Source organism: Diadema antillarum, unplaced genomic scaffold (genome assembly GCF_040938485.1).
Source record: "Diadema antillarum isolate AM-2024a unplaced genomic scaffold, OU_Dant_1.0 seq00001413_RagTag, whole genome shotgun sequence".
NCBI lineage: Eukaryota > Metazoa > Echinodermata > Echinoidea > Diadematoida > Diadematidae > Diadema > Diadema antillarum.
The window spans coordinates 738,025-764,798 of NW_027272167.1; the positions used below are offsets into that span (position 1 = coordinate 738,025).

Below are 26,774 nucleotides of genomic sequence, written 5' to 3' on the forward strand. Positions count from 1 at the left end.
ATCCTGACGAGTAAAATCTGAATTAAAATTGGCAGTTTTTTGGCATTGTTGCACTGTATATCGCCATTGACGCGCGCGCGGAATTTCAACTTTGACGGGCCCGTATGACGTCATATTGAGTCGGATTGACTTGGAACTTGGTAGACATATTCCCTGACATTTCAGGCAGGCGATAATTGTGAAAAAACGGGAAATTTCTATTGCATATAAGCTGTGCTTGCGTATATGCGCGCGCGCGTACGCGTCCGTAAATTTTTTTCAATTTTTCAAAAAATGCTCTAAATGGTCTGAAACGTGTGCAAAAAAAATTTGAGCTCGATTTGAGCATACAAATATTTCAACGCGCGCGTACGCGCACGTTTTAGGGTATGGATGAATTTTGAGAATATAAGTAGAATGCGCTTGACTTGAAATATATGTGACGTAAATTTCATTGAAAAATTCCATTCCATTAATGAGATATGATCGAGAATGTGTTTTCATATAATGACGTCATAGTGACGTCACGGTCGACTGATCACTTTGATTTTAGTTCGATTGCCGTCTTTTGGAGACGATACATATATGGTATAAGTTTGAAATTGATAGGAAGAGGACTTTCTGAGCTAATCGATGCACAACTTTTGGGGAGAAATAAGAAGAAAAAGAAGAAGAAGAAGAAAGAATCCGTACAAAAACAGAAGGTGATCCGAGAGGATACTCGGATCACCTAATAACAAAAACATAAATGACGGAGTGAATTATGCATGATCATTAGCTTCTGCAAAAATGTTCATTCTATAAACATTTTTCTCACAAGTTTGTGTGAATTTGCACAATGTGCTTCGTTTGGCATGGAAATCTTGACAGTGAGAAGAAAGCTCCTTTAACTTTGCATAGAAACTTATTCGAAAGTGACAAAAGTGCCAAAAATTGGTCCCAAACCACCTACCTATATGAAACAAATAGAACTCTACTAAGGTACCAGTATATTATTACTACAGGCATTAAGTTTACGTGTGGTGCATAGACTATATTGTGCGTTAAAAACACCACAATCTGTTTTCTGTCTTCATCTTCATTTTCTATAGGGGTTCTAGGCCTTTTTTTCTACTGGAAGCTTACGTAGACCTTAATTCATCGAGCATCATTGATGGCAATGATGCTCAGTAAAGAATGAATTGCTCCAGCAAAAGTAGCAGAACTTAACTTGTGGATTTTAGGGGGTTCGTTATGTTTACAGCAGATTTTGGTTGTACGGTTGGACCTACTACTCATCGACCGCCCAATGTTTATTTGCTTGATAAGAATATTTAACACTGAAATTCATGCAAAAAACTTGACCTGCGTGATTGAGAAAATCCAGAGCTAGGCTATCAAATGCCTTTGTTCCCTTTTCGATTCGAAGTTTCAGTGCAAAAATATCGCCGTCGAACTTGCATGGCCTCGTTTCAGCTCCCGCAGTAACGCTCCTTATTAAGATCGACCGCTGTTTTTGCATTGACAATGCACGCAAACCGAGTTGTATTGAACACCGTGTTGTACGAAGCTTTTTAGAAACTTCCATGGACATTACATTACGATTCGGTGAAAATATTCATTCGAAATTTTGTCCTTCATTAAAACCATTAACTTTGTTAATGAACGGTGAATTTTCGCATTTTCCCACACCATCCTCATCGACAGTCAAAGCCAATCCATTTTTATGTGCTTTGCTTGCAGTGAAGTGCGTACTAACCCTAAGCGTTCAGTGCGCCAATTAATACACGGTCGGCTTATTACAAGAGGGTAGTCGATGTAGTAGGGCTATCATACAGCCGACCATAAGTTATAAATTATGAGGTAGGAAATGATCGAGACAGGTCATTGTGTAATTGAACTTAGCTAGCACTAGCAGTCTAAAATATAGGCCCTAGCCCTTGACTAGACTAGGCCCTAGCATTGCCTAGCTAGGCCCTAACCGTCACGTTAGACCCTATGCCTAACTAACTTGTTAGATTTCTACATCATCGAACTCGGACACTGCGCCTATATTGTGCATGATGTGATACGGTGCCTGTATAGTCTTACTGTTACAACTTAGATTAGAAACGAATAGGCTACTGTACTGTGTCAACTACATGTATGGGAATATTCCGTACGCTGATTTAGATGATTAGTTTTTGTAAAAGAAATTCGCATTTTATGTAAAGTTTTGAAAATGTATGTAAGGATTGAATTATGCAAGTGTTTATACAAGCACGAGTTGGTTGAAAAACATAATGTACGTACCGGTACAGACGACCTTAAACTTAACGTGCCAGTTTGCATAGATCTAACGTTACATGCATGAAGGCGAGGCGTAGCGCAGCCCGGCCAAGAACCCAAACTTTAAAGCGTGAGCCGTGACTAGCTTCATACATCATGCAAATTACAGATGGGCATGAAGCGATGTAACTATATCAGTTAAATAAATAAATACCTTGGAATGACTGGCAAAGTTCTTCTATAGCTAGACCCCATTTGCTGAGAATGTTCGTGACTCCATATAGCTGCATTGCAGTCATCGTCACCGCCGTCCATAGATGAATAGCCGCGGTCCATAGCTATACGTACATAAACGTGTGACGTACGTGTGTGTGTGAGGCGCGGTGGCCGCCCGACCGGCGGCGATCGGATGAAACGAAGGATATACATGCAAGCCCGCTGATTGGTTCATGACTATCACATGACTTTTGCCCATCAATTTCTAAACAACGATGTTTAATTGTTTGGACAATCATTCCGAATTGTTTTTAAACAACCGCTGTTTAAGGCAATCAAGCTCCAATTTTCTATATTTAAACAACATTGTTTAGAATTTTAAACAACAATATTTTAAACAACGAAATTTTACACAGCGTTCTAACAGTGTATTATGCATAATTACTGAAGAGGACGGCAAGACAAATCACTTTCATAAAACATGTCAAATAATATTTTAAAATGTACGTGGACGTCTCTGGTCTCACACACAACTTCATTATCCCTTTAAAGAATTGGGTAATTTCTGTTTTACAAAGGGCTTTTATGGGTTCCCTCCCTCACGCACACACACAAACACACACACACACACACACACACACACACACACACACAAACACACACATCTTCCTACATTATAGAGTATTTCATAGATATACTTTTTATTTAAAAAAAAGTCTTTCCCTTCGATATGTTTACTGTGACATGACGTATACGCGTACAAGATTCTTATCTTACAACGTCACCACTCACAAAAGGAAAACAATTTAAAGGTCTTGAGACATTCTTACCATGATTTTGATTTGGTATCACCGTATCGTATCTCTGTTATTGTGCTTGTGTGGTGAAAGTGGGATTTACTCCTGTGGCGGGACTCACCTTTACAAGGTATGATGCAACACTTATACATCAACTACTCTTCTCCTATCCCATGAATCTGTTGCATGATTTTATAGCACGTATATAAAGATACTAGAGTATATCCTAGACGTGTTTTATTACCCCAGTGATCCATTTATCTATAGCTGTGAGGATGTAGTACTGTATGGGTATATACGGCAGAGCTTGAGAAACAATTCATATCGTCTGTGTGCACTCCTTTAACAAAGATAACCATAGATTCTCTGTATTGTTCTGACTGGAAGTACTCTCTTATCTGAATATCGCTCACCTCCAAAGGCGCCTCATGTTTGCAGACGAGCGATAGCCAGCTTTCACATCGAGGCTTGCCGACATGAAAGCACAGAAAAAAAAAATAAATATACGCCGGTAATCCAATGGCGTAATGACTTATATGGAAACAATTATCTGAGATGATGGTAATGACTTCTCCTGGCTAATCATCTTCTAAAGCCATACAAATAATTATAAACAAGACAAAATAACCATGATGATGATAATGATAAGCCTGCTAGTCCCCCACCCCAATCACCCCCCCCCCTCCCAAAAAGAAATAAAATAAAACTATAGTTTTAAGATACATCATAACCACATACGTGTGTATATTATATAATACATACAATATATAATACATACAATGTATTTATACTGTTTGCTCTTTAACCCTAATCACCTCCGATGCGCTGAATACAAATGACCTCAGTGTAGTCTTTCTTCCTTTTTATGTCTTTCTCTTGTCTTTGTGCAAGTTCACGTTGGCGTCTGTGGGTGTGTGTGTGTGTGTGTGCGTGTGTGTGTGCGTGTGTGTGTGTGTATGTACCTGTCTGTCTGTCGGTCTGTTCCTAAGAATGACACGTGGTTATCCACGGTCATACAGAAGAGCGCTACATCAACGTGCCCAACTGGAGTATGAGCGAGTTCTCTCTGCACTTCTCGAAAGAAACTTCGGCATAAAGTCGGGACAACTCGGCACGTCTCTATTTCAAAGACAGACAATAATCATTCCACGTCACATATCAACCTCTTCCCTCTCCTGTTTTTCTTTCTGTTGCTTTCATTTAAAGGTACTGGACAGTACTGGCTGAAGTGAGGATTCTGGTTGTAACATATTTTTTGGTGAGATAATGAGAAACCTCTTGTGAAATATGAAAGAGCATGTAATTTCAAGAAAGATTCAATGTTTACTTGATGAAACTTGGCCTTGAAATGGCTGAGATATCCAAAAAATCGATCCTGATGGAAAAAAAAAAATATTAGGATCTCTTTGTTTTTCGTTGTTTTTAGACATCTCTGACATTTAAAAAAAAAAACGATTTTTATCAAGTAAACTTTTGATTCCCCTTTAATAGAATTGTATGCTCTTCAACATTTCATAGAGTGATTTCTAAATATCTCGCAAAACGTTTCAAGTTGAATCCTCACCTCAACCAGTACTGTACAGTCCCTTTAAGCCTGCACTTCCAAGCAGCCTAAGAAAGAGAGAGCGCGCGAAAACACATAATGTCAGCAAACAAGGCAACTGATGATTTTTTTTTTTTGAACATTGTTTCCTCGCCTAACTACTCTGCACAAACAATTCTGTTTGCGGAAATATGTTTATCACTAAAAACTGGCATCACGCAGGAAAGGAAACAAAAAGATATGTTATACCTGTATATAGTTTCAAATGCCTAGTTTGCTGAAATTATATTTATTCGTTCTCTCTCTATCTATCTCTACATATATATTTCTTTCCTTCTTATCCTCCTTTTCTTTCTTCATCATCTTCTTCCTCTTCTCATGTTTCAAAAGGTGAGGTGAACAAAATAAGCTGGAGTCAAGCTGGCTCCGCTTCAATCCAACAAAATTTCCATGTCTCCATCTCCACAAAAACAATTTCCATCTGTAGCACATGGTATTGTGAAATGATGATAAAATCAATCAGCCAGATTACTGGTATTGCTATTGCCTAGAGTACATGTATCAAATATAGGACCTGAAAAATACCAACAATAAGGGCAATACCTTAGGCACACAAGCATATGGCACGATTGCCTTAAGGGGCACGTGTATACTGCAAGCGGAAATTTAACAAATCATACAAGAAATTAGAGCTACATAAAAACAAAAACACAAACAATGATTACAGAACTGCAGAACTTTAACAAATTACACAAGAAATTACAGCTACATATAAACAAACGCACAAACACAGGTTACAGAACTTAAAGATTAACACACCAATACAAATCGATTTTTTAATTTTTAAAACTATTCCTCACATAATAGTTAGAGACAGAAAGTTTTAAATGAGGCAATAGATGGTTGATAAATAACGGATGATAACCATGGTTGCAAATCCTGATAATTTCCTTTCTTTCAATAAATTAAAAATATATATATATCTTATATTCTATGACTTTCCTCAAACTTCACAGACATGCATGTAAAAAAAAATAATAATAACTTCAAGGAGGAATGCCTTTAATATTGCCATGGAAACAAACAGCCATGTCAGCTGGCCTACATGCATAATCCAGATGTGACCTCTGCCCTTTATTCTTTTGAGTGCAATCAGTACAGGGAGTACCAATGACCTTTGGGAGTTAAGTACATGCCCAGATAGTTAGAGGAGACCAAAATAATGATAATAATAAATAAATAGAAAATACAAAAAAAAAAATGTAGCGTTCCATGAAAAGGTCGCTGATGACCTCTCAATGGATTTTATGTCTCTCGGTCAGTTAACTACATGCCTAGAGATAGTTAGAAAAGACCAAGATAATAATAATAATAATAACAATAATACTAATAATAATAATATTAAAAATAATAATAATAACAATAATAATAATAATATTAATATCAATAATAATAATAATAACAATAATAATAATAATATTAATATCAATAATAATAATAATAAATATTATAATTATGATAATATTAAACGATGATAAAAATATTGTAGCATTCCATGGAAAGGTCACTGACGACCTCACAATGGATTTCATGTCTCTCAATCAGTTGACTGGTCACTTGATGTTGTTGAGGATGACTGAACCGCCAGTGCTGTGATGGTTAAAGGAATGGTACAGTATTTTTGGGCTTTTAACTTTTTGTGAGTTACCAAGAGAACACTTCTGATATAGTACAGAGCATACTTGTACCATTTTAAGAGGAATTCTAAGTATTTGATGAAAATCAGGTTTGGAATGACTGAAACATCCAAAAATAGAAGGTAAAACAAAGCGATCGTAATAAAGTGTATGTCCCACACTTTATTAGAATCGCTCTTTTTTGGATATCTCAGCCATTTCAAAACCAATTTTTATCAAATAAATGTTGAATTCCTCACAGAATTACATGCTCTTTCATATTTCATAAGAGGTTTCTCATTACTAGTATCTCACCAAAAAAAAAAAATGTTAGAAACCTGAAATAAGGTCTCAACCAAAACTATACGATCCCTTTAAGTTCTTGTCCCAACAATGCTACCAATAGATTGATCGTTTAGTGACCCTTTAATAGCACAAATGACCAACCTGACCAATTTCCTGATTACTACAGTGCTATGACGGTTCCATTCCCAAAATGCTACAAACCAATATACAAAGTGAAATGTACGAGTTTCTCTATTTTTCTCCTTCGATCCTACCATAAATGGATTGAAAATCTGTGCTGTAATTTGCTTGTACTTTTGTTGTTGTTGTTGATGTTGGTATGTTTCAAGCCACAAAGAGACTCCTGTTTGATGAGGGGTGCATATTCATGATCACTATAAAAAGCACTTGGGGCAACCTATTTCAAATACACAAACTCCTAGGTGATGAAAATCGTGAGTTTAGATTCACGTAATTACAAAAAAAAAAAAGATTAATAATGAAATTGGAAACCTCTCTACAAATATTAGCAAATGTACAAGTTCAAACTAATTTGTGAAAAATCAACATGCATTCGAGGTTACTAAGGGCTTGCCAAAACAATTCATGAATAATCTGTCGACACGAAATTCATCTTTACATCCCCAAGAACTAGCTCCTTAGATTACGGAGGTACAAGGCAATCTTGCCTAGTATCTCCTTGGTTGGACAAGTTTCTTTGAATGCACCTGGTACATTGTAGATGAAAAGAAATGGATCAATGCACAAAATTAACTAATAATTTCATGCATGCTTGCAAGATCCATCAAAAAGCAAAGCCATTATGACAAAGGTATTAATCAAATCAGTCATTTCTTCCTGCCAATAAAACTTCCTGTCATTTTTCATGTTTTACAAATCTCACGTCTCTCACTACACTGTGATTACAAAAGAGAAGGAATCCTTACATTCAACTGTCTCCTCCTTTCTTCATTGTCAACCTCGTCTTGGCATTCATCCTCGGTATTCTGACAAGGAAGTCCTTATTTGGAAATCTCCATTTCCCCCAGCTACTGCCAGAGGATTGCCCCATTTGTTTACCTCTGTCTGCACTGCAGAGGGGGAACATGCTGGATCTTGGCGGCAATAGCTCGTAAGCAGGCAGACAGAAAGGAGTCCCTTTGCAGTTTTAATGACGGTGCTCACGAAGGAATTCATATCACTCTGCCATAAACCAGCAATTCACACGAAAACAGATCCGGAAGAATACACTGGTTTATTTTGACAACTGCAAATGCTTGGCTTTGTTGCGCTGTCATCCCCCTCAGAAGATGCAGTTGAGCTCACCAAAGTAATTCATTTTCATTCACTGTTTTGTAGAATATTGGCCCTGTGTATGCATCAAAGTCAGTTTTTTTCCCCTCTCGCTTTTTTTCTTCTTCATTTCAAAACTTTCAATGATACCAGATGATGACTATTACAGAGTGACAGCAAACTTTAGAAATGGTATTCCACATCAATTGACAAAATGTAGCTCTTTATACATACAATCCCTGCCAGATTCTAGATTCTGCATTACAAGTTTTCACAGTATTGTATTGTACAGGGCTAAAGGTGTGAGATCTATGTTCTAACCCTTAAATTCCAGTGCAACCACATATAATTCTGCTTCTTCACAAGATTGACACACACACACACACACACATATAAAATAAATTAATGTTGCATCTGGTTTCATGTCTTTCTGCTTTGGAAGTGAATACAGTACTCTCCGCTTAATTGGGTAAAAAATGCTCTGCTTGACACTACTCAATTAAACAGAGAGTACTGTATTTTAGTTTGTTCGAAAACATGCCAGAATTAATGGGATACACAGGGATTCCGCAAATAATTAAAGTCAGCACCGCCCCCCCCCCCCCACACACACACACACAAACACACTTCCTTCACTAAGCATTCATTCCTTCATACATTTGTATCAAAACCCATCCAAGAACTTTCAACGAGGTTCAAGCAAGTGACATACATTTGTAGTTTCCAGGCTGCACCTCTTATCTGACGCCAGATCCCTTCCATCATTGGATTAGCCGTCGCTCTCAGATTTTGAAGAAGTTTTTAATTTGCAAGACATTTACCTCAAATGCAGGTTCACTATCCTTTTAAGCAGCAAAGCGCATCATGCTCTTCTTACATGCTTCTTCCTCCAAAGTATAATTGGATAACTTTGCACAACCGCAGCTTATTCTTTTGATGAAAGTTTGTTAAAAGGTAAAGTAGAGCCCCTTTTTTCCCCTCTTTTACATGCAATAGTGCAGAAAATACATGTATAATGTATGCTGAATTTAAACTCATGAGGGACACATTTTTCATGGGAGTTAAAAGACAGCTCTTTGCGACTTCTTTGAAATTACATTTTCTGATATTTTTTTAAAATTCTCATGACACGCTAAAGTATACTTGATCAACCAAATCACAGATAGATCTAACAAATCTCTTGGTGAAGTGATTGTAACTTCACTTCGTCCTCAATCTTCCTTTCTTATCTGAACTCATTTAACTATCCATCATCCATTTTGGTACACCCTCCGCTCCTCACATCGTATTGTAATACATGTATAACCGGATTTCTCCAGTTATTGTGTGGGATCTTTTTTGGGTAAGTTCGCGGACACCTCACTCAGACTCACAAGGATCACATCATATCGCATCACCATGTAGAGAAAGCACCAATAATTCACCGAGATGACAATCGAAGTGCGTGCGAAGAAGAACTTTATTACCGTACTCGCCAATCCGGCTACCCGTCAGGACCAGTCGCCTGACACGATGCACCACTGTATCGCCGCACGAATGGCCGATACATACAGCGTTACAAGACTTTAGTGTACAATACACTACAAAACCACGGGGGGACTCCGCGGACACGTCCGCCCCCGACGAGCGTCAGCTCACCACTCCTCGCTCCTTCTACCCGAGCGAGAGTATAACCACGTGCGACCCGTGACCCCCATCGAAACTCATACGGTCATGGGGTCACCGCACGCCCCCTACGTCCTAACCAGACGTACCAGAGACAGCAACTTCAGTGCTCTAACCTCATTTCATTACACAGCCCCTCCCTAAGACTAGTCAGTCCCTTGACTAGGGCAACTCGGGCTTTACATAAATAATGAAATGACCGAAACCGGATACTACAATCCCGTATCCCACACAAACAGAAACATAAACAATAAACGCTAGAACAACATTTTTACATAATCTTCACAGATTAGCGTGAACACATTTACCTATTCTTACACGCTAAAACAACCAAGTGTATGACGTACATACGCGAAACACTGTCTCGCAACTTTGCATTTACATGTATTTACATAACTTAATAAACACACACAAAAAAGATGTGAAAACCGCATCATTACTAAACAAGCGAGGCATTCATCACTACGCATCATTGTCTCCCGCCTTGCTTAAACAACGAACTCCTTAAGTATAGCTTGTCCGATAGTTTACATTGTATTTACACGTATTTACACACACACACACAAAATAAACAAAGCTCTCTTAATAGCAGTCCACATTTTAAAGACAAATAAAACATTGTAATAGCGTCATAAGTCGTTGCGCCTTCCGCTAGGGGTTCCCGTCCTGCACTCCAACCATAGCGTCTCCAGAGAATTCCTTGCGCCGTCCCACTTGTTGTAGCAGATACCCTTATCGTAAGTCTTCTCGCAGACCACATGACAGATATGACAATACGTCACTGCTGGTTCAACCTGTCGAAGTAGCACATGGCGTTGCAGGTATGGTGCACCTATTGCAGGGATCCCGCAGTTTCCTACATTATATACATTAAGTTGCGGCTGTACACAGTCACTACAATCACCTGGCGCTCTACCCAGCATCCCTGATACGAGTCATCGTATCGCTGAGGAGAGTTTCGCTTCCTTGGTTGATTGCGTCGGAGATCAGTATGGAAAACGTCGGAGAAATGGATTCATCTTTGCCGGTGTGCAAATCGATAGGGTCAGACTCTGGTCGAACGTCTGCAGCTTCGTTGAGGAACTTCCGAGGTGAATGGTGCCACGAGGACATGACGATCCGGCTCCTGTAAAGGAGCATCAATACCTCCACCAACCTCGATCCACGACTGCAACAACGGCTCGCCAAAGCACTGTTTCATTCGATCCACGTGCATAACGCTTTTCTTTCCGATGTTTTCTCTTGTGTTCAGCAGGTCACGTCCGACAACCTTCCTACAACCAGGAACGGTCGTTGTCATGATGTGTAGCAACGCAGAATTGCGTTAAAATGCACCAGGAACAGAGTTTCGGTCTGATCGTGAAAACATGCATGTGCACGCATAGCAGGCATTCGATTTGAAGGCACTACTAACAACACTGCAGGCATAGCAGGCATTCAATGTGATGGCACTACTGGCACTGCAGGCGCTCTTTCTTCTCCACAAGTGGGGTCCTATTGTTTTTTCTTCCGGCGCAGACTTCTGCCTCTCAAACAACAACTTCGACATCGTGACGTCGGAATTGACAGATGAACGTGCAGGCATAGCGGGCATTCAACCATAAGGCACCGCTGGCACTGCAGGCGCTATATAGGGTCCTCTTGACAGGCGCTGTTCTCTCTCTATCTTCTTCAGGCGTAGAGTCTAACACAGTTTAATAAGCAGGCGCCTTTCACCTGCAAGCGCCCTTCACCTGCAGGCGCCTTTCAACTGCAGGCAGGCGCCCTTCCTTGCAGGCGCCCTTCCCTGCAGGCGCCCTTCCTTGCAGGCGCCCTTCCCTGCAGGCGCCCTTCACTGCAGGACGAAATATACGCAAAATGTATTTACTGATCCAGCCTCACCCTGCAGGCAATGAAAAGTATAGTAGGCATTCGTAACGAGGGCACTACTATAGCACTGCAGGATAAATCCTCTCTCCTCTAATTTATTAATGCAAAACAATTTTACATTAACATGATTTAGCAGTCACCTGGTCCACGAAACCCATCCCACCGCTGCCACCAATGTAATATAACCGGATTTCTCCAGTTATTGTGTGGGATCTTTTTTGGGTAAGTTCGCGGACACCTCACTCAGACTCACAAGGATCACATCATATCGCATCACCATGTAGAGAAAGCACCAATAATTCACCGAGATGACAATCGAAGTGCGTGCGAAGAAGAACTTTATTACCGTACTCGCCAATCCGGCTACCCGTCAGGACCAGTCGCCTGACACGATGCACCACTGTATCGCCGCACGAATGGCCGATACATACAGCGTTACAAGACTTTAGTGTACAATACACTACAAAACCACGGGGGGACTCCGCGGACACGTCCGCCCCCGACGAGCGTCAGCTCACCACTCCTCGCTCCTTCTACCCGAGCGAGAGTATAACCACGTGCGACCCGTGACCCCCATCGAAACTCATACGGTCATGGGGTCACCGCACGCCCCCTACGTCCTAACCAGACGTACCAGAGACAGCAACTTCAGTGCTCTAACCTCATTTCATTACAGTATCACAATGAACCATCCAACTTCCTGGATGCTGGCCACACTTTGTGATAAATCATTTTATTTGCTGCTCCCAGACTGTGCAATCAACTACTTCAAACACTCCACAACCAACAATCTCTCATCATAGGACATCCTCAAGAAACATCTAAAAACTCACTTCTTTCATTAATGATCAAATAGTAAAGTCCATTTGAACATGTAGGTACATGGAAAATGTGTTGTATAAATGTATTACTAATTCAATATTATCATTATGATTATTATTGCTAATAAACATTATATGTGACTTATATACACTGCACAAACTCACACTAATACTGGGGAAACTAAAGCTGCTTGGGGTCACTGAAATTTACTCATTATATCTGAGAATCTCATTATATCAGGGATAAAAGCAAAAGAATATCATATCGGAATGGGACCTGAAAAATTACCTTGTTATATCAGGTATAAACTTGCTTTAAATGTGACCCTTTTCTTATGAGGTACCAAAATGTATTCCAGTTCATCTTGTTGCATCCGAGCCTGAGACTCTTTGCAAATATACTGTAAGTCTCATACGTGTATGTAATGAAAGCGAGGTAACATACCCTTTTGTATCTTCTTATTGTGATGATGTCACATAAGACAATATTCACAGCATACTACTTGTAGTACTAAATGTCCCAGATTTCATGTACATCTTGATGGCACAAACTGCTATGTAACCATCTACTTTAGACAGAAGACAGAACCCGTGCAGGCTAGAAATAGGATGACATCATTTCCAAGAGAGACATATTGCTATTGCTGATGTCAAGAACCTCTTGCCAAAGACTTCCAAGCGGCGATGTGCCACTGAAATGCCAATATCTGGACTGGCATTTGATATCTCCAAGTCTTAAATGCCATGAGTCAGCGCAACACTACTTTATGAGATCAAATTCACACACCTCAGTGTCTTAAATCTTGTATGTTTCATGTTGTCAAGAATAAATTGACCAAATGTTGCCATTTTTTTTTTTGTCCTGCATAATGTCTGTAAATATTGGCCAAAGATCTTATTTTACAAGTGAGATATTCAGCCCATTCTCTGTATCAATGCGACTTCAACAAGAGTATAATGCTAACCATACAGATACTCTGCATGGCCTAATGCAGAGCTGGGTTACCTATTCTGAAAGATCTATGATTTCAAATGCACTAGCTAGAGTACAATCAAGAGCCAATCAAGTTTATTATTGTACTCTCATTTGCTCACTGCAGTTGAAATCAAAGATGCAAACTGTATCCTATATATGTGCCACAACCATTACAAGTCTCCCTATAGTCCCTACATGAGTGACATCAAAGGTCAAATGCACTGATTTGGGATGAAAATGATATGGACAAATGCGGATATTTTGAGAATCATAAGTATAAAAAGAATATTCCTTGCACTGAAGTCAGGCTGCATTTCTTGGTGCTCAAACTGTCCCTTGCAAACACTGAAGACCCAGTTGAGTGGGAACACCATCTAGTACCTCCTTGGAAGGGCTTGGCATCATGGAATGTCGTGAGAGATGATTTGTTGAGGGCTACTTCTTGGACAGCTATAAATACTACATACCCAGCACAAGGTAGTAGTGATATACTGTACAGATGACACGTATGTAATTTATGATCAGTCATGGACCTCTGCATGCAATCACCTGGGTGTAGGCAATAGCACACAGGGAGGCAGTCTCCCACACACACCAACTTACCACTACTCTTGCATGGCATTCAGGTAGAGCATGCAGTGAAGTGATTTATCATAGTTCATTGTATGTGTGATACCATGTATTCAGTTTCACCAAATGTTAAACACAATACAGTGAAGGATAACCCTCTAAAGTTAACCCCCTGTATACATGTACCTGTACATAAGTAAAGTATCAGTAGGAAAAGAGCAGGGTTAATCATACTTGTAATGAGATGAGTAAGACTGTATCTTTCTATCAAAGTTATAGAATTAAACAAGTTCATCAGACCCTCTCTCTGATTTTGTTTTAAAAAAACAACAACGAGAGTTCATCTGCAGCTACTACATTTTCTGTATTCAAGATTATATCTCTGCATCAACATGGTACATACTGATATGAATGTTCCTTTTACATGGGAAAAAAAAGAAGAGCCCAACCTCATACATGCCCCTGATGCTACAAATGTACCACTACTACATGTATGGATGGTGAGCTGTAAAGGGTACAGAGTTACATGCAATTCATTTTCATCAGCTACAATACGTTGTATATCTTCTTTTAATATGGTGATGCTCTCATCCATTTATAACCACTAAAACTGTATGAAGACCAAGGAGGACCCTGTTTTCAGTATTAAAGAAAATGGAAGATTAAACGAGAACTTACCGTTTGAAGTTTAATATTAATTTTATGAGTAATTGGAGGGTGAGATTACGTCATATATGAGATCCCGCTAGTGCGCGCGCCACTCAATATTAGAAGCAAGAATGTGACCACTGATGTAGGAAGATAACGAGAGATTAAGTTACCGTTTGAAATTTGGGGGAGGGTGAGGTGGGACGTAATCTCACCCTCCAATTACTCATAAAATTAATATTAAACTTCAAACGGTAAGTTCTCGTTTAATCTTCCATTTTATATCGTAATTTCGTGAGAGATTACGTCATATATGAGATTTCAAAGCCAGTGGTTACATTCTCGAGGCAACCCCCCCGAAAAGGGGTAGGAAGCATACCTTACAAGAGGTTCCATTGCAAATCTCATTCAGGTTGAATGCTGCAGAGATATTGTGTCTCCAAGAGTTCACAAGTTCAGGCAGTTCAAGACATGTCTGCCCAAATCTTAGGGCTTCACAGTCTATTTTTTGATAATTGTTTCTACAAAGGTTTTCTCAGCAGGACAGGGCTTGTTGTAGTACTTGCGAAAGGTTCTTTCGTTGGCCCAACCGGCTTGCGCAAGTATTTTGGATACTGGGAAATTTCCCTTATTGGCTGCGGAGGTAGACGCTGCCCGAGTAGAGTGCGCCTTGTAGATCTCTGTATCAATACCCGCAGCCTCCAAAACCTCCTTAATCCAGCGAGCGATTGTTTGAGATGATACCCTGTGATACGGTTTCTTGTAGCTAATAAAAAGGTACCGTTCACTAGCTCTGATTCTGCGGGTCCTGCTGATGTATTCCTGCAAGTACCTGACTACACAAAGTCTCCTGTCTGGCGGGTATGCCTGGAGCTTGACACTGTGTGAGTAATTTCCAGGCTTGCTCTGTTTTAGGAGATCATGAAGGTGAAAGGTGACTGCATTATCTCTTAACACCATACCATCCAAGCTTAGATAGTGTAATGATTGAATCCTTTGTGCTGAGATTAATGCAATAATCACACACAATTTAAGCGTCAATTTTTTCAGGTCCAAAATGTGCGCTGGGGACCAAGAACGAAGAAAATTGAAAACAAGGTTAACGTCCCACATTTCCATGTATCTAGGCTTGGGTGGGCGTAGCTGAAAGACTCCCTTCATAAACCTCTGGATAAAGGGATGGTTTCCAACTGTAAACATAGTATCTCGAAGAATCACAAATGAAGATAGAGCACTCCGTGCTAAGTTTATGACACTGTAACCTGCCCCTTTATCGAAGAAAATGTCACTCAGGAATTCCAGGATAGCTTGAACATCCGAGTACAAGTAGTTGCTGCATTTTTTGTCACAAAATGCTTTCCATTTGTTTATGTACACTGCATACTGTTTTTTAGTCCCTTTTCTCCAAGAGGAGGCCATTACAGCAGTTATCCGTGCATTCAATCCCGCATCTCTGAAGGGCTTGCACAGAACCTGCAAGCAAGAAGATCAATCTGAGTGTTTAGTGGGTGAGGAGTGTTAGAAACTGGCAATGTTAGTAAGGATTCACTCCTATGAATAACAAGTGGTTCCTCATTCATCATCCTGTTTAGGAGAGGAAACCATGGCTGGCTTGGCCATTTTGGGACTACTAGTATCCCAGTTGCATTATCAGATTTGATTTTTTGAATGCACTTAGCAACTAAGCAGAAAGGAGGAAATGCGTAAAAGTACCACTTTCCCCAATCGAGAGTAAAGGCATCAACAGCCTTGGCATGTGGGTCGGGCAACCATGTGACATAGTTCTCTACCTGCTTGTTAAGTCTGGAGGCAAATAGGTCTATTTCTGGTGTCCCAAAACGTGAAGTTATTTCTTGGAAAACTGTGCGGTCAAGCATCCATTCTGTGCGGTCATTGAAAATTCTAGACATGCGGTCTGCCTCCACATTCAGCTTTCCTGGCAAGTGTGCTGCAGTGACCCAAATTTTACGAGTTTCGCACCACTGCCAAATCTCTCGGGCTGCCCGATCACAGTCAAGGGATTTAATGCCTCCCATGTTGTTAATGTACGCAACAGCAGTACTGTTATCTAGCCGTAACAAAACATGAATGTTTTGTGAATTAGAACAGAAGGACTTGAGTCCCATGCCAGCAGCCAGGGTCTCCAGATAATTAATCTTATTCTCCCTGGCTTTTTGCAGCTCGTCTTCATTCCATCTACCCCCTGTATGGGTGGTATGATCAGATGCCCCCCAGCCTTTGCCACTGGCATCCGTGCACAATTCGAGCATAGGTTTAGGGTGTCGTAAGGGTGAGAAAGTAGACTGCACATTGTCTGTCCACCATTGCAGCTCTTGTTTTGCTTCCAAAGATAGGCTCATTTTTCTGTCAAAATGCCCCTTATTCATTTTGAGTGCTTTGATTTTGTCCCTTTCTAAAGCCCTGTAATAGAGCTGTCCATACTGGACTGCGGGAAATGATGCTACCATTTTCCCGATAATTCTAGCCCCCTGCCTGATACTGGGGTTTGCCATTTGCATAAGTTCAGTGCACAAGGACTGTATTTCCTCTGATTTGTTATCAGGCAGTCGAATTGTCATGGCCTGAGTATTGAGAATGAAACCAAGAAATTGTACTTCTTGAGTGGGGCATAGTACTGATTTTTCTGGGTGTACCAAGAACCCAAGTTGTGCAAGGATGCTAGTGGTTTCAAAAACCGTTTGCAATGTTTGATTCTCACTTTCTCCAATAATGAGTACATCGTCAAGGTATCCAATTACTACATGCCCTTGCTCTCTCAGTAATGTGAATACAGGTTTCAGTAGTTTAGTGAATAACCTTGGCGCCGTGCTCAGGCCATTAGGCAGTACTTTGAATTGCCAAAGTTGATTTTTCCAGGAGAACTTTAAGAACTTCCTGTGTGTTGGGTGCACAGGTACTGTATAGTACGCGTCCCGAAGGTCGACTGAAGCTAAGAAGCTATTTTCTGAAATGAGTTCAATAGCAGTATGGATATTTTCCATCTTAAAATGCTGGTACTGGAGATATTTGTTGAGATCAGACAGGTCTAGAATAACGCGTGTACCCCCGTCTTTTTTAGGCCGTGTAAAAATATTAGACACGAATTCTCCAGTTTCCATCTGGCACGGTTCGATTACTCCCTTGTCATGGAGTTTAGAAATTTCAAGATCAATATCAGCCTCTTCGGCTTTATCACACCGAAAAAGGTAAGGGGGTTTAGTTCTAGATGGTGCACCCATCTCTTTACTGAATTCAAGCCTGTAACCACTTACAGCATTTAGCACATGTGGGTCTGAAGTAATTTTGCGCCACTTTGGGAGGAATTGCTTCAGTCGACCTCCTACCATAGGTTCTACATTATTATGACATAGCTTTGCATAATCACTAGAATCAGATGTCATGTTTACCTCGTCAGTTGAACTGGAGGTTATCGTGCTCTCTTCATCCCTGAGCCCTGCTTGCTGCCGCAGTGCGGTTGGTGCTGGCTGGGATGTGTGAAGGTGTGGGGAGCCGACGGCTTCCCCCTCCCCTTGGGGCGCTGGCCTAAAAAAGCATGGCTGGTAGCTCCAGTCCACGGTCCTTTTGCACCTGTAGGCCTAGTGACATCACTTGTACTTGCACGAGAAGTAGTCCAGCCCGCGTCGCGGTACTGTTGGGGCAAATTTGAGCTTCCTGATGTAATCTTGCTCCTGCCCTTGCCATATGCACTCCTGCCATAGTCATATGGGCTGAAACGCTGCTTTTTGTATTGTCTGCTATGCTCACTCCTGAGGACACCCTCAGTTGCTTTTTGTTCATCTCTTATGTCTTTCATTTGCCTTCCCAGGTCGTCACCAAAAAGGAATTTGGAGACCGGGGTAGAGGGCTTGCAGAGATGCTGGAATTGATAACCAATGTCTGGTTTCATGAATTCCTTACGCAAGGAATTTAGCTCGAAATTCGCACTGCACAGAAGTGCTAGTGCATCTTGTTGCTGTTCAGTGATATCCTGTGCCGACACTGTATGTATGTAGGCATTGATGCCTCTCGTGAGATTCTTTTGGAGTCTCTGAAATTTGAGGTCTCGTGTCTTTGAAAAGGCAGGTAGCCCATTCCAGATTCTTTGGTTGACTTTCGGCACATCCACCAGCTCACAGTTGCTGGGAATGGGGTATTTAGTGATCGTAAAAACCAGAAAAAACCTGGCAAAACCTCCCGTTGAGGTAACTTTCGCTATTACGTCGATCCAACTCGAACGAAAACTTGAATATTCAAGTGCAATTCCGGCGAATTTTCCGAGCACAGAAATTCGCGTGTTAGCAAGATGGCGGCGACTAACGAATTGAGTGGCGCGCGCACTAGCGGGATCTCATATATGACGTAATCTCTCACGAAATTACGATATAAAATACAGAATCTGAAGTGGCATGGACTTGATTAAAAGTTGCTGGAAGCATGGTGATATATTATGGTGGGTAGATTCAACATCATGTCCTAAAATCGTGTAGAGCTGATGCAAGAGATGCAGTTACAGGACGCTTCTCTTCCCACCTCCCTGCTTGGATGGTGGAGAGGAGCACCTCCATTGATAGACCCAATGTGCCAGCAGATGGTATTGTATACACACTCAAGTGAATGGCCCAGGCGGAGATGAATTAGTTGACTTTGGCTCAAGACCCCATCAGGAATTTTTTTCCTCATACTCATTTCTCATACAAGATCTTAGAAGAACACAGTCTGAGTCAACTGCATTTAACCGCATGCAAACGGTAAGGCATTACTACATGAGCTTTGTGTCTGCACATATGTATGTATGTGTGTGTGTGTGTGTACTTTGCTATACAAGATTGTATATCAGGTCTACATGTATAAAGGCTTACACTTGAAACCATTGTGACAAAACACTTGGTATCATTACAAAGAGCACTTTCCATCACAATCACAGTCACTTTCAGCCGGTACACTTCTCTGCCAAGACCCTCAGATTTTCCCTCTAAAACTTGCTTCCTTCACATTACAATATGTACTTTCTTCTTCATTTTTTTTTTAACACTTGTGTTTCCCTCACTATGACCACTTCAGATTTGGAATTTCCAACAGTGACAGATGCAATTTTAGAACCCAATTCAAGCAGGCAAAAATCACCAACTGCCTTCCACGTGTACAATATACATGTATCGTGGCATGCAAAAAAAGTCTCTGGTTGCCTTGAACTAAAGCTAATGAATAATGGATTGTATGCAGGCACTGTATACTATACCTTGGGGCATTGGGTATGCCCTGCCTTCCATAGCCGTCCAGGAGTGAGGGCGATATACCCTGGGCATGCTTGTTATGTACGTATGTCAAGCCAATTAGTAGGATTAGAAGCCCTGCATGCAATATACTGGGTAATGAGTGATAACCTCCCAGCACTATATCTATACTTTTATCTAACTATCTATCTATCTCTTTATCTATCTCTTTCTCTGCATTTCTCTCTCTAATCTCTCTCTAGTCCAGTTATATCTTGCTTTATATCGCTATAATTCCCTCTCTTTCCGATGGTAAGTTTGACATACACGAGCCAAGTGTCCCAAAGAAGATCATGATCATTTCAAATTACAATAATTCATTTGTTGTTGTTGTTTTTTCATGTAGCAATATTTCAAACACTCACAAATGATTCATTGTTTTCAGGCTACTACCATAGAAAAATTCATTATCATAACTCACAATACTTGAAAACCCCTTCTTATACCACAACGACAACTTTATGCAGACATCTACTAACAGCTTTCCCAATTTCCATTCCTTCTTTATTGCCTTATAGATTATCAATGTTTCCCTGCTTGCTGTGCACTTCATGATCTTTCCCCTAATTTCTTGAAGAGAATCCCTATCACTGTACATCCATTTCACTCTGAGACTGTTATAATTTCCATAAATAAGAAGCTATCCTTCACATTTAATCAAAATGGGAAACTCAGTATTTGACTGGCTTTCAGCGATTCTGGTACACATGCCTTCCACTGCCAGGGCAGAACACACACTGTACAGGCAAGCAGTTGTGCCATACTAAGTTTTGCTATTAGATACTGTGATTACACCTTGATGATTTACAGCAGGGCGCACAGATAGATGCAGTATCTGTCGATCCCTACACAACTTTTCAAACCTACCTCCGGGCTGAATAAACATTGCTACAGTTTCAATCTACTCCATTAAAAGTGCAGATCCTTTCAGCGTTGGGATGGGAGGGGGGGTGGGTGGGAGGGGTGTTCCATCTTTGTCGGCAGCTATCAGCGTCATGTGATCTAATTTGGAAGATTATCCAACCATCCCTCATCACCACCCAATGCATCCTGGGATTGAATGTCCGCTCCCCACAAGTCAGGATGTACTATGTATCTAGGGCACCTTTAAGAACATACATGTAGCCATTTCTCTCTTCTTCTTCTTCTTCTTTTTTCTTGTCTTCTTTGTATCCTCTGGCAAGATAAAGAGCTTCCATTTTTAGAGCCAGTTATTGTAAACAATCATATTTAATGTTCCGTGTACTGAGTAGTTGCAGCTAGTACTTTGCTTCTTTGTAATATTGTTTTCAGGGCTCGACATGTACACATTTATAAGCAGAATCACTTTGATGGCTTTCAGAATCACTATCATTGGGTCCAATACTCATGATATGAATTGTTGCAATTCCTTCAAACCTCATCCTTTCATGGAGGGTGGATTCATATACACAGTATACACTGTATATCCTTACACAGATACACACAAACAAAACACACACACACACACACTTAAATACAAACACACACATTGACAAGCAGGACTACATGTACATACGTATGTAAAGATGGCAATCTTTTATACATGCTCTTCTTCCATTTTTTGTAGGTTGTATATTAAAGTGGAAATTTCCTGAGAGTAACTTTTTGCGGTCAGCCAAGTAGGATGAAGTTCGTGTGCTTTAAATTCCGCATTTAAATCATATAAATAACAATAAAAAGATGTGTGCTTTTATTTTTGCACTACCATCATGTCAACTGGTGCAAAAATTTCCACACCAAAAAATTCCACACTCACAGCACTGAGTACCGTAATGCACGTCTACATAAATCCAACGATCAGATTTCATTTTGATAGCAAACAGCAAAAAGATTGCTTAGATATGGTCCACATGCGAACAACATCCAGAATTGCTTAGAACATAACGTGTCCGCTAGCCCAGGGCTCAAGAACATTTTTTGCTCAAGAATTGATTGCAAAGCTAAGGATGAGATGGCAAACTATGCCTGATGTCAGAATGAGTCATAATGCTGCAACAATACTGCAAATTTGAAAATCATGGTGTTTAGAGAGAGAAAAAAAAAATATGGCTTTCTCGATTGGAGTGCTGCGCTGATGTCACTGGCTCAACATGAACTAACATATGGGTCAATCCACGTCAAATCATCCAATTTTCAGAAAAGTTGTCACCCGACCCCCTCCGATTTTCTTTAAAATCGCACCAAATGTTCCCCAAAGTGTCTCACGGAAAATCCCAAAATATTTTGCCCCAAGGTCAATTGGTTGCTAAGATACAGCCTCACATAGCAACCAATGCGCATTCCAAAATATTAGTTAAAAGAAAATTATGCATTTTTGATCGATTGTGGTAGCATAGATATTTATGCAAAAGTGTTCATTATCTGGAAATTGAGAGAACCTTATAGTCTTTGCAAGAAAAAGTGACTGTGACGCGAAATTGACTTTTCGTTAACGTGCACGAGGTCACCGAAAATGGTGTTAAATGTTAATTTTGAAAATTTCAATGCATATTTAGAGGCTAATATCTTCCACATTTCATCACCTCAGGTTCTAAGATATTATGCTGTTGAAGGCTTTGACTTGCTCAGTAATTTTGAAAAAAATCAGCGGATTCGTGCTCACCGTTTTTACGGAGAGCGCCCTCAAAGTTGACAAAAATGAAAAATGTGTCAAATTCAAGGTCACGGATCACCCTTCGTCCCACCTAGGAATGGCATCAATTTTTGTGTATTGATAGACATATACCTATATTATCTTGGGTTACCAAAGAAATTTTGCTACCGAAATGTTAAATGGTAAATTTACCCCACTGAAAATGGTCGTAAACGGCCAAATTTCCATGTAATATCACATATTGGGTTTAGAGGACATTTTAAATGTCTATGCTTTCAAGATGAAAAGCCGTAGCCCTGTGATATTTGCTGTAGGGGTAGTCTGTAATACATGTTTTAGTAATATATACCACAAAACACTTTTATTACATAATAATGACCTTGAAATTTAATCCAAAATTTGATAAAAACAATAAGTCGCTCTATTTTCCTCATTGCACTGCATGTAATATGTGTTTAGAATGACTTTTCACAGAGCAATATTTCAAGAATTATGAAAGCTGACAGCCTACCATATTAAGGTTCCAAACTATTTGTGCTCTTCTTTCAGATTTAGTGTCAATTTGATCATGAATGTTATACCCTTGACCTTGAAGTGCTTCTAAAAATAGCTGTAAATTTGTTAACTACAAATTACACACACAACAGGTGTTTTATGGCATAACATACTAGTGATTCTTTCACAAACACAAAAGTTTCTATGGTGTAAATGTTATATACTGGAATAGATCTATAGGTTCTTGCAAGATATGTTCAACTAATTACTTTGTTCTGACAATGACCCTGAATTTATGACCTTCAAAATCAGGAGAAATGTCTATTCCTGTCCATAAAGACCTGTATTTACACTGTAAGTACATAATAATAGTTGAAATTATGGACATTGCGCCCATTCTAGCCTGTGAAAAGCAAATTAAAAGCACTGAGAGTCTTCTTTTTGGGGGGATTTGTTCTGTAACTTATGACAATTCAAAAATCATTTCCATTCCTATGTATTTTCTTGTTTTTGGTAAATTTGTTATGTATTTCTTTGTTTTTTTATTTTCTACAACATTTTTTTTTAATTGGAAATTGTCACAGCCCACTTTTTCTACCATAATTTGAATAGAATTAATCAATCAAAGTGATAGATAGTAAAAATGGTCAAGTTTTTATGACTTTTACCACAAGTACTGTTTTCCATAGGAAATGCACATGAAATCACTCAATATTACTGTCCCCTTTTGTGATTGAAATTGAGGGTCATTGTCAGAACAAAGTAATTAATTGTAACATATCTTGCAAGCACGTATTGATTAATTCCAGTATATAACATTTACACTATAAAAAGCTTTTGTGTTTGTGAAAGAATCACTAGTATGTTATGCCATAAAACACCTGTTGTGCGTGTAATTTGTAGTTAACAAATTTACAGCTATTTTTAGAAGCACTTCAAGGTCAAGGGTATAACATTCATGATCAAATTGACACTAAATCTGAAAGAAGAACACAAATAGTTTAGAGCCTTAATATGGTAGGCTGTCAGCTTTCATAATTCTTGAAATATTGCTCTGTGAAAAGTCATTCTAAACACATATTACATGCAGTGCAATGAGGAAAATAGAGCGACTTATTGTTTTTATCAAATTTTGGATTAAATTTCAAGGTCATTATTATGTCATAAAAGTGTTTTGTGGTATATATTACTAAAATATGTATTACAGACTACATCTACAGCAAATATCACAGGGCTACGGCTTTTCATCTTGAAAGCATGGACATTTAAAATGTCCTCTAAACCCAATATGTGATATTACATGGAAATTTGGCCGTTTACGACCATTTTCAGTGGGGTAAATTTACCATTTAACATTTCGGTAGCAAAATTTCTTTGGTAACCCAAGATAATATAGGTAAATGTCTATCAATACACAAAAATTGATGCCATTCCTAGGTGGGACGAAGGGTGATCCGTGACCTTGAATTTGACACATTTTTCATTTTTGTCAACTTTGAGGGCGCTCTCCGTAAAAACGGTGAGCACGAATCCGCTGATTTTTTTCAAAATTACTGAGCAAGTCAAAGCCTTCAACAGCATAATATCTTAGAACCTGAGGTGATGAAATGTGGAAGATATTAGCCTCTAAATATGCATTGAAATTTTCAAAATTAACATTTAACACCATTTTCGGTGACCTCGTGCACGTTAACGAAAAGTCAATTTCGCGTCACAGTCACTTTTTCTTGCAAAGACTATAAAGTTCTCTCAATTTCCAGATAATGAACACTTTTGCATAAATATCTGTGCTACCACAATCGATCAAAAATGCATAATTTTCTTTTAACTAATATTTTGGAATGCGCATTGGTTGCTATGTGAGGCTGTATCTTAGCAACCAATTGACCTTGGGGCAAAATATTTTAGGATTTTCCGTGAGACACTTTGGGGAACATTTGGTGCGATTTTAAAGAAAATCGGAGGGGGTCGGGTGACAAGCACTGGATGATTTGACATGGATTGACCCATGACTGTTGACAGAATTTTATCATTTTACTGAGACGAAGTAGATTTCTAATCTTTTATCAAACAAGTGTAAACTTTTCAAAATGAAAAAAAAAAAAAAAACAGTTTTCATCCGTAATAGTCCAGCATGTAGAGGGAGGTGTGGAGTTCCCACTTAAAATATTTATTTTGGTGGGTTTTTTTACTCTTTTTCCCCCATTTTTTTTTTTTGTTGTTCTTTTTTATATACTACATGTGCCACTCTGACATGCATTATTATTATAAAAGAGACAGGTACATTTTTGTCTAATGTTTAAAGGTTGCTGACCGAGATTTCAGTGTGCCAACACAAATCTCCCTCGGCTCCATGTCGTCAAACCTCTCTGAGCAGTTAGAGATAATCCGACGTCTATTTCTGCTTTTTGTTAGCTGCACGTCATCAAGTGCTACACGGGATTTGGTGGGTTTTTCCCGACCCTACTGAATTTTAGGTACTGGATCCACCACCTAATCCCAGTATTCTGGATCTAAGACAGGCCCCATAAGATTGGCTAATGGTAGAAACGTTAAAGGGATGGTATAGTTTTGGTTGAGACGGGGATACAGGTTTTCAAACCGTTATGAGATAATTAGAAACTGCTTATATGAAATATGAAAGAGTATACAATTCTATTAAAGAGGAATTATAAATTTGATGAAAATTGGTTTTGAAATGACTGAGATATCAAAAAACAAAGTAAAACACAGTGGCCCTAATAAAAGGTAGAAGTAACCTTTTATCATTACCTCTTTGTTTCGGGGTATCTCAGCCATTTCAAAACCCATTTTCAGCAAATAAACTTTAAATTCCTCTTAGAATTGTATGCTATTTGACATTTCATATAAGAAGTTTCCAAATACCTTGCAAAAAGTTATAACCTGAATTCCCATCTCAATCAAAGCTATATCATCCCTTTAACGGAAGATACAGGGAAGGCGAGGGAAGAATTTTGATTAGTCGGGGTACTTACAGAAGTAGGCTGCGTGGCGATTTAGAGCTGCAGAATAAATCTCTTCATCCTCACATCTTGGGGAGATCTGAAATCAACAAACGAGAAAAACAACCATTCATCAAAAATCTCCTCCATACCGCGGTTGATTTGGAAAAGTGCATTAACCAATTTTGAGAACTCATCATCTCGCAATTGCCACACCACGGAATATTAACCCTTTACTTGTCTCATTTCCACATGCTAGTCCCTAACCCAAGCGCCGGGATAAGTAGGGCCTACATGTATATTTGGAGTTTCAAACAACTGTAACATCCACCGGTAATATCGCTGCACATATTTCCAGTGGCATTTAAAAGAGAGGTTAATCCATACCGAACAAATGTCACAAAGTTCTATGAATATCTAGCCATTCTAAAAATCACATTTAAAAAAAATTCTATTCAGACATATTGAAGTGAAAATTCTAGCACATTAAACTGTCATCCTAGTTGCCAATCATAATAATATAATCAAAATAATAAAATCTTTGCTGTCGCATGCCTAATACAAGCAATATGACCGTGCCTGAGCGAAGGATCAGCACTCTTTTTCTGATTGTGTGTAACCCTGCCCTGGTATGCACAAATATCATTGACTCAATAAATACTGTTTGCACTTTTTGGTGAGTTTGCTTTGTTGCCCTGGCAACCAGACCCTGTCAATCTCATGCGCCTGCATCTAAAATTCCTTGACCCAAACCTGTCTGAAATGTTTTCAGGGTAAACACAGCTTGGCACCTTCAAATAGTACTCTGCGTGCATCTCGCACCTATCGCTGTACAGGTGTTGAA

The 26,774-nt window shown here is 39.5% G+C and overlaps 1 protein-coding gene across 1 annotated transcript in view; it reads right to left on the minus strand.

The window, feature by feature from the left end:
• Positions 1-26,032, minus strand: part of LOC139709218 (kelch-like protein 38) — a 61,350-nt gene extending 35,318 nt beyond the window's left edge. The window contains exon 1 of the mRNA XM_071621171.1: positions 25,964-26,032. The gene's annotated coding sequence lies outside the window, so the exon portion shown is untranslated. The remainder of the gene's footprint in view (positions 1-25,963) is intronic.
• Positions 26,033-26,774: the final 742 nt, after the last annotated feature.